Source organism: Lemur catta, chromosome 2 (assembly GCF_020740605.2).
Source record: "Lemur catta isolate mLemCat1 chromosome 2, mLemCat1.pri, whole genome shotgun sequence".
Classification (NCBI taxonomy): domain Eukaryota; kingdom Metazoa; phylum Chordata; class Mammalia; order Primates; family Lemuridae; genus Lemur; species Lemur catta.
In genome coordinates, this window is record NC_059129.1 from 147,056,056 (window position 1) to 147,067,965 (window position 11,910).

General features: G+C 61.8%; 2 long non-coding RNA genes across 2 annotated transcripts; both read left to right on the top strand.

Moving 5' to 3' along the window:
- Positions 1-428: 428 nt before the first annotated feature.
- LOC123633470 lies at positions 429-1,578 on the top strand. The gene is made up of 2 exons (XR_006733600.1): positions 429-990; positions 1,216-1,578. It is a non-coding gene; the product is annotated as an uncharacterized LOC123633470 (long non-coding RNA).
- A 3,424-nt stretch (positions 1,579-5,002) lies between these two features.
- Positions 5,003-11,507, top strand: LOC123633471. The gene is made up of 3 exons (XR_006733601.1): positions 5,003-8,299; positions 9,342-9,526; positions 9,996-11,507. It is a non-coding gene; the product is annotated as an uncharacterized LOC123633471 (long non-coding RNA).
- Positions 11,508-11,910: the final 403 nt, after the last annotated feature.

An 11,910-nucleotide genomic window follows, 5' to 3' on the forward strand; every position in this document is an offset into this window, starting at 1 on the left:
CTGCGGGCGGGAGGCCGAGGGGCCCTGGGCCTGGCGGGCTGGGCCTGCGGGGCAGGGGTGGGGCCGAGGGGCTGCGGGTGGGGCCTGGGGGGCACGGGTGGGGCCGAGGGGCTGCGGGGCACGGGGGGGGACCGAGGGGCACGGGTGGGGCCTGCGGGGCAGGGGTGGGGCCGAGGGGCTGCGGGCCTGGCCGGCTGGGCTTGCGGGGCAGGGGTGGGGCCTGCGGGGCAGGGGTGGGGCCGAGGGGCTGCGGGCTCTGCCGCGGTCCTGCCCTGGCAGGGCTGCCCGGCTCCCGGCCCTGGAGTCCCTGCTGCCTGCGCGGAGGGGGCGGCGCCCACCCCTGGCCTGCCCGCCCCAGCCGGGCTCTGGAAGGCCCCAGCCTGGAGCTGGGAGGGCGGCTCGACCTGGGCTGTCGAGTGGAGGGAACATCGGGTTCGTTGGACAGAAGCGTCCTCTGGAGGGGGGTGTGCGTGAAAACTTGGGGCTGCCACCGAGGGCGGCGGCCGCTTCCTGCACCCCCGCGTCAGCCCCCAGCAGCTCCGCAGGCCGCCCGTCAGGAAGGGCACGCGAACGATTCGGGTGCAGATTTGCGCGTTGCTTTGTCTCATTTGTTGGGTTTAAAGACTCCCTGGAAACCCCCGGCCTGGCCTCCCTCCTCCCGCCTGCAGTCCTGCCCCGGCACACGGGGCTGCGTGTCCTGGGCACTGGCGCCCTTGACCCCGCACAGCCGCGACTTCCCGGGCAGCAGTGGTCGCCCAGCTCCGACCAGCGGGGCGCGTGGGAGGGAGGGTGTGACCAGCGTCCGCCACCAGCGGTTCCGGTAAAGGCTCCGTGGAGCAGGACACACCTGCCGGCCTCCAGCATCTGCAGGGTCGGTGACCAGCGCACCTCCGCGCCTGTGGCGTTTGCACAGATGACGTGAAGGCATCGGTGGGGCACAGACGCCAGCGGTCGGCGCCCTGCGGTGACTCGTCTCGGAGTGTGAGAAAGGTCCGTTTCAGTCACGCGGCCACCAGGTGTGAGTTGTGCTTCTGAACTAAGTGTGCGCTAATCTCGGATGTTGTCACCCTGCAAAGGCACCCGAGGGTGCTGGGGTTTCCAGGTGGGACCTTGTGCAGGGATTTTGATTAAGTTCGGGTTTTGTGACTTGCGATCGCTGTGTATCAGCACAGCCTCAGAAATGCCGTCTTCGCTCTCCTTTGTGTGGTTGGACAGGGACGGTGTCGAGCGAGTTCTGTGGAAGGACCCGGGTCTGCGAAACTGCTTGGGAAGGTGCTGGCACCGGGTTTGAATTCATCCTCCTGAAAACCCAGCGCTGTGTTTACAAAACAGAAGATTTTCCCTCCACTTCCTGTCCTGCAGCTAACAAGAGGTGGCTGTTCCAGACACCGCTGCCCCCAGGCTGCTGGCCGCCCCCCAGGGCCGCCCCCTCGGCAACCCGAGGCCCCGGGACTGTCACTCTACACGCTCTTCCAGAAAGTGTAAGAGAAGGGACATTTCCCAGCTTCTTTTGTGAGGCCGACATTTCCCTGACAACACCAATAAGACAAAGACAGTCTAAGAAAAGAAAATGACATGTGAATGTCTCTTATAAGTAGTAAAAACCCTCAGCAAAATATTACCAAATTGAACTTAGCTACACACACACACACGCACACACGCGTGCGCCTTCCCAGGTGGCAGCCGTGGGGGTTCCGCGTGGGCTGACCCTCCTTGTGGTGGGCAGCGTCTACCCTCCCGGAGACCCCCGCTGGGGCTGTGTGGACACAGCACTGTGAACACTCCCCGTGACTTGGAGGGGGCCACACTTTCGTTTCTTTTGGGCAAACATCCAGGTTTGGAGTTGCTGAGTCAAAGGACGGGTGTGTATTTGTTTTCATAAGAAACTCCCAGGACCTTTTTCATTGTGTTTGTACCATCCTTTGGCTCCTCCAATGACGACGAGATTGTCATTGCTCCGTGTTGTTGCCAAGAGTTGCAGTTGTTCACAGGCAGTGTTTGAAGAACACACAAACCTTCCCTGAGCTCAGCCTCAGGCCCCTCACATCAATCGCCTTTGCAGGGCCCTGGGAGAAGCGGCTCCACCAGCCCTGCCGGGCTCTTGCTCCTGCCGCCGTGGCCCCTCGGGGAGGCCTGTGCGCCCAGTGGGGACACTCGGCAGCGGGGCCGTGGCAGGACCCCACAGTCACCTCGTCCACGTGTGGGCCTGAGGCCTCCTCTCACCGCAAGCAGCCTGGACGGGCTGTCTCGCCACGTCCTGGTGAGAGCCCAGGTGAGACGGGCGATGCCACCCTCACACGCTGCAGCGATGGCACAGGCTCAGTGTGGCGTGTGGTGAGCCCCACAGGCTGCGTGTGACTCTGGGCTGGGTCCCCACCTTCTGTCCCCTTCCCGGCCCCCGGGGACATGCCCTCTGCACTGGGCCACTCTCCTGGTGCTCTGTGTGGGGCTGCCTGGCACCCGACCGAGTCGGAAGCTCGGACGTGGGAGGTGGCCCTCCGAGGGCAGTGGGGCTTATCTGACAGGTTGGGGTCCGAGAGGGGCCAAGGGCCATCCCGAGCCATCCACATCCCCTCTGGGGCCGCCCTTGCCCTCCTGCGGCTTCCCAAGGTCTTGTCCAGGGCGGTGGGGAGCCCTGGGCCGGGCCGCCCTCCCCTCACCTCCCTCTGCCAGAGCAGCGCCATGCCCGGCCCAGGACGCGGGCAGGAGCCGTGTGAGCTGGGACAGGCAGCCATGGGGCGGGGGCTGCTGCCGGGCTCCTCTCTTCCAAACCCTGCAGCTGCGACAGCAGGAAACAGGGAGGCGCTTTGGGGGGGGTGTTGAGAAGAGAAACATGATCGGATGATGTAGAGTTTACAGAGACTCTGGCAGGTGGGAGCCCAGCGCCCACAGACCCCTCCACGGAGAGCGGGCGGCGGGGGCAGGGGACGCACTGAGACCGCAGGGCGTGGACGTGGAGGTTGGGCCGAGGTCGGGAGGGAGGGCGACTTTGGGCAGAGGAATCGGGCAGCCCGCGTTCGCACTGGGGTGACGGGCACCCGGGCCACTGTCCTTCCTCCTGCAGCTCCTGCTTTTCTGACCCCGACTTCCGTGGCAGTGACGTGGCCACCGGGAGTTTCCTCGTCAGAGACCCGTGTTCTGAGTGGCGTCCTCAGCCCCCGGGGTCCCCAGTGAAGATCCTCCCCCCCTCTGGTTCCCCGGCAGTGTCTCCAGGGTCCCCGGTGAAGATCCTCCCCCCCTCTGGTTCCCCGGCAGTGTCTCCAGGGTCCCCGGTGAAGATCCTCTCCCGCTCTGGTTCCCCGGCAGTGTCTCCAGGGTCCCCGGTGAAGATCCTCCCCCCCTCTGGTTCCCCGGCAGTGTCTCCAGGGTCCCCGGTGAAGATCCTCCCCCCCTCTGGTTCCCCGGCAGTGTCTCCAGGGTCCCTGGTGAAGATCCTTTCCCGCTCTGGTTCCCCGGCAGTGTCTCCAGGGTCCCCGGTGAAGATCCTCCCCCCCTCTGGTTCCCCGGCAGGGTCTCCAGGGTCCCCGGTGAAGATCTTCCCCCGCTCTGGTTCCCCGGCAGTGTCTCCAGGGTCCCCGGTGAAGATCCTCCCCCCCTCTGGTTCCCCGGCAGGGTCTCCAGGGTCCCTGGTGAAGATCCTCCCCCCCTCTGGTTCCCCGGCAGTGTCTCCAGGGTTCCCCGGACTCTGGCTCCACGACCAGCTGCGGCCTCGCCGGCGATGGGACGGGAAGGGGCCGAGGACGAGGGAAGTCTGTCAGACCTGGGGGTTTGTTCCCTGGGCAGGGCCTCTCTGTGTGCCTCCCCGCCAGGACCAGCAGTCTTGTCTCAGAGATAGTCACTTGTTTATTTATTTTTTCCAAAAATAATGCACTTTAGTATGCCTTACTAGATACAAATACAGATAAGTAAAAGAAAGGGCAGAAATCGCTCAGAAACTCGTTGTTTAGAATGATTCTATCCCGTTTTGTCGTTGATGTTTGTGCACCTCCCTCCAAGACGGAGATCTGCGGGACAAGCCCGTCAGCTGTTCTCATTGCAAGGTCGGTTCTGACGACTTTCTCAGGGTGTTTCTAGATGGCTGTGCGCGTGCGCCATAGTCTGGTTTAATTTACTCAACCCCCTGTGTGCCTGGCTGCTGGGCTGTCCCCACTGTCCCCTGTGGTGCTGGAAACAACGACCTCGTGGGCGCCGTGGAGCTGGGAGAGTCTGCGTGTTTCTGCGTGTTTCTGTGTGTCCTGCTGGCAGCAGTTCCCATGTCATTTTTCCCAAGAACAGCCTGGGGGGCAGCGTCTCGTCTGCCCAGGAGCAGAGGCCGTTGCTGCCGCCAGGAAAGGCGCCGGCGCCCTAACCCGCACTCGCCGGTGGCACGGCCGCTCTGCTGGGTGTCACACGGTCCCTGTCGCCTCACCCGTGGGGACGGGGCTCGGGGCACCAGTGGGACAAGGTGCTGACTGATCCTCGGCTCGGGGGGGCTCGCTGGGGCGCTGGGCAGCAGCAGAACCTCGGAGCCCCAGCTGCTGGCAGGTGTGGCCTGAAGTCCCAGGATGGGCCCAGGAAGCAATGTCGTTCCCCACTGGACCCTGCGCAGGGCCAGCCCTGCCTCCCGCGAGCTCGTCCGCGGGTGGTCTGACCCCAGCCCGGCCGGGGCAGCAGCCCAGCTCCCCAAACCTTCTCAGGGCCCTGGTTTCCCGGCCTGGCGGAGGCACAGAGGCCTCTGGTCTTCTCGGCCAGTCCTGAGGGTTGCTGGGGACACCGGCCTGCGCCCCGCGTCCCCCCAGGAGCTGCTGCTCAGCTGGAGGAAACGCCTCCGCCCCGCCGCCCTGCCCCCCTTCCTGCCCCACCCCTCGGGGGTCCCGCGTCCTTCCCTGGTGGCCCCACCTTCGCCCGCTGGCTCAGCTGAGTGGGGCCAGCCAAGGCCACTGCCCCGTCTTCCTCCGTCTTCCAGGAAGAGGAGACTCTGCCCGGAGCCGGTTCCAGGTGCTGACGGAGCTGCCCCTCTGACTCAGCCTGTGCTCCCTCCCGGGGAGGACAGTGCTGCGCTCGCGGTGCTGCTGGGGGAGAGGCCGTGGCCTCCTTCCTGCACCCGTGGGCAACGTGGCCGCGGGGAGGGCCTGGTGAGCTGCTGCCCGGCCGTGCAGGACGCTCTGCCAGCCACAGCCCCACCGCGCCCTGTCCCGTGGGCCTGCAGGGCCGCAGAGCCCACCCCCACCAGGACAAAGGCCTTGTTTTGCATGTGGGGAAACTGAGGCCCAGAACGGCCCGGTGGCTTTCCTGGAGGCAGTTTTGCCGGGCCTCACTCTGCCTGCTCGTCTCGAGGGCACGGGCTCCTCCAGGGGCGGCTGCCGTGTTTCGGGCTAACTGTGCCTCACGGCCGTCCTCCCTCCCGACGCAGGCACCGCGGGGCCGGCCGGGCGAGCCGGGAAGGAGGCACCACGGGGGCACGGCGGGACTCCTGCCGGCAGCGTGTTTTCTGCTCTAAATACGGACTGCGGGAGACAGTTATTTTTAGGAGGCGAATGGTAATGATTAGAGCTCAGGCTGAGCAGCCATTTAGTCATCAGAGCCCAGTCCACATGCAGCAGAAAACAGTCTTTTCCCGGCTGACGACAGCGCGGGACCCGCGGTAATTGCGCCTCTTCCCACGGACGCGATTCGCCTCCACCCAGGTGCCCCGAGCACAGCGCGAGCGGCTGAGACCGTCAGGCCTGCGTGAAGGGGGCGGCTGAAGCGCCCACGGCGCGGCCCCCACCATCGCTGCCCCTCATGTCCGCGGCGTGGCAGCCCCAGCAAGAGCCCTCGGCGGGCACCGCTGACCACGGGGCGCAGTTCTGCGGACGTCCACGGCGGCTGCCGCCCGGGGCCCTTGTGATCATGATTGTCAAACGTCAAGGCCCAGCCACCGAGGACCGCACGGCGTGTAGTGGGTCCGCGAGGAGAGAGCTGGGAGGAGGGGGGTGATGAGAAGTCAGTTCCGTCGGGGGAGGCCCCTGGCGCGGCTCTGGGCCCCCGGGAGCAGCTGCCGTGGGGACAGGCCCAGAGGGACCAGAGGGGAAGCCGCGGGCGCGTGTCCTTCCCAGCGTCTCTCCGTGCGCGTTCCCCGTGCGTCCAGTTCTCCCTTGGGTCCAGCTCCCACGCGGCCGCGCGGACGGCACGTTTGCTCGTCAACAGAGGCAGGGTTCTCGCGCATCTGTGGTTCCCCAAGGGGACAGCGGGCAGTTCAGGGGAGAATTACACCGTCTTACACCCCGGAGGGGTGGAATTGCCGCGTCACCGTGGGGCGCTCAGAGCTGGGGTCACACGGTGGACAACAGAGAAGAGTCACCCAGAGTCGGGGGCCCCATAAACGCCATGAGTGCACAAGCCCATGTCCTGCTCCTGACCTGCTCGGGGTGCGCAGGCTCTGGCTGCTGGCGACAGCTGCAGGTCGGCTGTGCGGATGTGGGGACGTGGGGGCCGCCGGAGGGGCTGCCTGGCACCAGATCCTGTGCCCCCGAGGCTGAGGGTAGGTGTCCTGGAGCCCCCTGGGCCTGGCAGGGGTCGGTGACAGTGCAGACAGTCGAGTCCTGCCCCCCCTTGGGGGCCGCAGGTTACTCCAAACGTCCCCAGGGGCTCGTCTTTGTCACTAGCACAGCCCAGCCGGGGGGCAGTCATGGTCCACGCTACAGACATGTGAGATCACGGCATTTACACACTAATTCCTGGTCCGCAACATTGTGGGTCCAGTAAAGATGGCAAAACGGGAAAGCGAAGAGGACAGACGCCAAGTTGAGCCCCGCGTGGACCGGCTGTGTGTTTAGTGCCGCATGACGGTGACCAGGGCGTGGCATGGTGGTGGCTGCCTTCTGGGGCCTCAGCGAGTGTCTGATTGGCCGTCTCCCTTTGGGGTGAGAGGTCACCCAGGCTGGACGCTCGCAGGAGGCTGGTGGGGCACCTCACCGCTGTGTGGGGGTCAGGGACCTCGGGCCCAGCGTCCCCGCCTTAGGGGGACGAGGTGATCCGTGCAAGCCCTGCCCAGCGGGCCGGGCAATGCGCCCTCACTGCCAGGCGGGACCCTCAGGACAGGCTTCTGATTTGCTGCCGTTGCCGCCAAGGCCCATTTCACCCCCACCTGCTCCGTCTCCAGGCCACGGTCACTGGGCTGGGACGGATGTCAGTTGGACGAGGACCCTGCAATCTGCACAGGGACGTTGCCCACACAGGGAGCAGGGACGCTCGGTCCCCACGGAGAGGCCAGCACAGCTCTGCACCGGCACTGTGGGTCCTGGACGCCCTTGCGCACGGAGAAGCCACGTGCTTGGAGGTGGAGGCCCCCCGCCCAGCCACTGCCCCTGGCCACAGGGTCCCCAGGATGCCAGATGGCTCCTGGCGCACAGTGAGGTGGGTCTAACCTTCCGGGCACCCAAACACTGAACGAGCAGAACTTCACCGGCAGTTACTCTCCCCAACGCACTGGCGAATTCGATCAGGAAATGGTTTGGTGCATCAGGTGCCGGGCTCGGCTGTGGGTCTGGGGACACAGAGCTGAGGTGTCTGCTCCTCTTCCCGTGACTTGCGGTCAGAGGTGACAGGATTCAGGGGTTTGAAGACGCGGAAGATGAGACCAGGTCTGAGTGTGGTGGTCACTGAGCACTTTCCCTGTTGCGAGGGCTCAAGTCCAAGGGCCTCTTCTTCGCTGTGTCACAAAATCTCGGTGCCACCCCCAGAGTCTGCACGTCCCTCTCGAACCTGCCCGGGGGTGCGCTGTGTGCACGTCCAGACGTGGTCTCCCCTCGTCTGGGCGCTGGTGTGGTCTCCAAGAGGGAAGCTTGCAGCGGAGCCAGCACCGGGAGCAGAGCTGCCAGCCACCAGCGCGCCCGGCCGCCGCGACCAGGCTACCCCCTTGTCCAGCTTCCAGGTCCCTGTCACCTCCACCTCCCAGAAACACAGAGTGAGAAAACTGTGACTTAAATGCCTCAGTCAGTGTCCCGCCCAAAACAGTTTCTGCCAAATACCCACAAGACCAACACCCCGGCTGTACAAGGCCAGTGTTAAATCGCTTCGCTTCCCACAGGCAGCTCCACACTGGGGAAGTCGGCCGCAGTCTGGGCTCCTCCACGGGCCTCCGGAGCCTGAGCCTCGCGCGCCGGGCCTTGCGAAGCTTGCGTGGGGCGTGGGGCCAGGTCGGGGCCCAGACTGCAAACAGGGTGAGCATCCGCCTCACAGGACGCTGTGGAAACCAGCAGGGACAGACGGGAGACTGGCTCAGCCACCAGCACCTCCCTCTTCCCGGGGAAATAATGCTCCCCCGGTCGACCAAAGTGTGAGTTTTCACATTTTTGTTCCGTTTCTGTAACCTCAAAAGTGAACGCTCCTCTTCTCACCTCACTACCGTGTTAAGAAAGAGACACTGTTGGCCGGGCAGGGCCCAGGGAGGGGGCATTTGTTCGGCTTTCTCCCCTCCTGGTGTATGTCAGGTGACTCTCTCCTGTGCAAGGTGTGGGGGCAGAGCCAGAGCACCAGCCCCCAGCCGCCGGCTCCCTGCCCTGGCTGCCACCCTCCCCTACTCCCTCTTCTTTTTCCTCTTCCTCCTCTTCCTCTTCCTCCTTCCTTCTCCTCCCCCTCCCTCCTCCTTCCCCTTCCTCTCTTTCCTCCTCTTCCTCTTCTTTCTCCCCTCCACCTACTCCTCCTCCCCCTCTTCCCCCCTCCTCCCCTTCCTCCTCCCCTTCCTCCTCCCCTCCTCCTGACCCCTCCTTCCCCTTCTCTTCCTCCCCTCCCCCTCCCGCTGCTCCTGCCACCCAAGCGCGGCACCAGGAAGAGGCAGTGGGGCTGGGAGTGGGGGCCGTGGAGCCCACTGTGCGGGAAGAACAAACTCTGCGGACCCGTCTGGCCCAGGGGTCAGGAGGTGGCTGTGGGCGGGTGGGGAGGGCAGCAGATTGGAGGCCCCTGCCCTGCGGCATCGTGTAGACAAACAAGCAGATGGCAGGTGTCAGTGGGACAAAGAGACATCTGTGCGGCGAGGCCGCCCCACCGCCTCTCCCAGGGACTTCATTAAAGCCACTACGTCAGGTCGCTGTGCCCGGCCCCAGCCAGCAGGCCCTCCCGCCTCCAAGGAGGAGGCAGCGCTCGCCGAGCTCTGCCCAGTCCTGAGCGGCGCCAGGCTGGACACGGGCCGAGGGCACTGGCCTGTGGCGCTCACTACGGGGTCCCGTTTGCCTCTCAAGGGCCGTCTGTCCAGATGGTGTGGCCTTGGGGCTGCAGAAACAGGCGGACCGTGAGGCTGATGGAATTTACTGTCTAAGGGCTCCCGCCCCTCCTCCTTCCTCCCCTCCCCTCCCCTCCCTCCTCCTCTCTCCTCTGTGCAGAGTGTCCGCTGTCCCTTCCTTGAGTGCAGTACACGTGCCCACGTCCAGGGAATTCAGCCTGAGCAGAGGGAAGAGCAGCTCTGCCCACGCCTGCCCTGTGCCAGCCCTGCACCTGCCCTGTGCCCACGCCCTGCACCTGCCGCATGCTCACCCCTGCAGGGCTGTTTGTGGGGCTTCGGCCTCAGGTAGGTCTGCGATCCCCTAAGTGAATTGGATCAGTATCTGTGTCCCCGGCAGCCCTTGAGGCGGGAGCAGAAATGATCTGGTGTCCGCCTGACGTTCCAGCTGGGGTTGTGCCTGCCTTCCAGCAGGGGCCGCTGGGCTCTGGTGCATATTGAGAAGGCCCCACTCCAGCTCTCCTGTGACCAGAGGTCTTATGTCCAGGTTTGGAAAGGGGGCTCATGGGAGTTCATCCTCCAGTGGGAGTGATGGCAGCCATAGGGAACCAAGGGACACCAGACAGTCCTTCCTGGGAGGCAGGGGCCAGAGGTGTCATGAACCAGGTGCACGTTTCTTTCGGTCTCAAATCTGAAATAAGAAGGATGTTCTTCAAGTTCTCAGAGACTCCTCTCAGTTTGTATCTCTATGTCCTGGTCAATGTCTGTGCCAGCTCCTCCACTTCCCTCCTCTCCTGACTCCAACCTCCCTTGACAGACAGGCTGCCTCCTCTGTCATGAAGCTTCTGTTGAGATGCTGACCACTACCTGTGATGAAGGATCATTGAACACTGAAGATGAAGGCCCAATGGTGGTGGAGCATTGGTGATGACAACTACTGGTGATGAAGGACCATTGGTGATGAAGGACCATTGGTGATGATGGACCATTGGTAGTGGTGAGGGACCATTGGTGAGGATGGACCATTGGTGGTGATGAAAGACCATTGGTGAGGATGGAGCATTGGTGGTGATGAAGGACCATTGGTGAGGATGGACCATTAGTGGTGATGAAAGACCATTGGTGATCATGGACCATTGGTGATCATGGACCATTGGTGGTGGTGAGGGACCATTGATGAGGATGGACCATTGGTGGTGATGAAAGACCATTGGTGAGGATGGAGCATTGGTGGTGATGAAGGACCATTGGTGAGGATGGACCATTGGTGGTGATGAAAGACCATTGGTGAGGATGGACCATTGGTGGTGATGAAAGACCATTGGTGATGAAGGACCATTTGTGAGGATGGACCATTGGTCGTGATGAAGGACCATTGGTGAGGATGGAGCATTGGTGAGGATGGACCATTGGTGATGGAGGATCATTGGTGAGGATGGAGCATTGGTGGTGATGAAGGACCATTGGTGAGGATGGACCATTAGTGATGATGGACCATTGGTGAGGATGGACCATTGGTGATGAAGGACCATTGGTGATGAAGGACCATTGGTGGTGAGGATGGACCATTGGTGAGGATGGACCATTGGTGATGAAAGACCATTGGTGGTGATGAAGGACCATTGGTGGTGATGGACCATTGGTGAGGATGGACCATTGGTCGTGATGAAGGACCACTGGTGATGAAGGACCATTGGTGAGGATGGACCATTAGTAAGGATGGACCATTGGTGAGGATGGACCATTGGTGATGAGGAACCACTGGTGATGATGGACTGTTGGTGAGAATGCACCATTGGTGATGAAGGACCATTGGTGAGAATGGACCATTAGTGATGATGGACTATTGGTGATGAAGAAGCATCGAATATTTTGATCTTTTGTGCATTTATATAATTTTTTAAAAGTAAGACAAAAATGATTTATTAGAGAAATAAAATACAAATGCACAAAAATATAACCCCTAAATTTCTGTAGTATATTCAATAGACATAAAATTATGTTTCAAATAATTAAATCGGAACAAAAGGAAAATCCGAACTAAATTACATAGACTCTACATATATTTCATAGAAAGAGTGTGTATTAGTGATTTTTACAGAGAATTGTTCTATCACTACTGTGGACAGAGCTTTGTCCCTCCCAAATTCATATATTCAAACCCTCATCCCCAATGTGATAGTGTTTGGAGACGGGACCTTTGAGACGTGATTAGGTCATGAAGAGGTCATGAGGGTGGGGCCCTGCAGTAGGATTAGTGCCCTGTAAGAGGAGGAAGGGAGGAGGCCAGAGCTCTCTGGCCCACAATGTGAGGACACAGTGAGAGGCAGCTCCAGTGAGGAACAGCACAGGGAATGGCATCTGTCGCACCCTTGTCTGGGACTTCCAGCCTCCGGAACTGTGAGAAATAAACTTTTGTTGTTTGAGCCACCTGATATACACACCGACAATCTTTTGTCCTTCCACATCATAACCAAACACAACATTATGAGTGAAATACTCATTTCTGATGCAGTGCCATCTTTGTGCAGACATACAGCGTGTTGTGTTATATTTAACGTCTTCAGCGTGACAGATGTGCTTGCATTCGGCCTCCCCGTCGAGCTCCCACGTGGCTGACGACACTGGCAGAGACGAGGTACATCCAGACTGGTTCTCTGCCGTGTTCTAGTAACGGAAACGCAACTCATGACGTGTGTCAGTGGGAATGGAAGGAGACGTTTAAAGGCAAT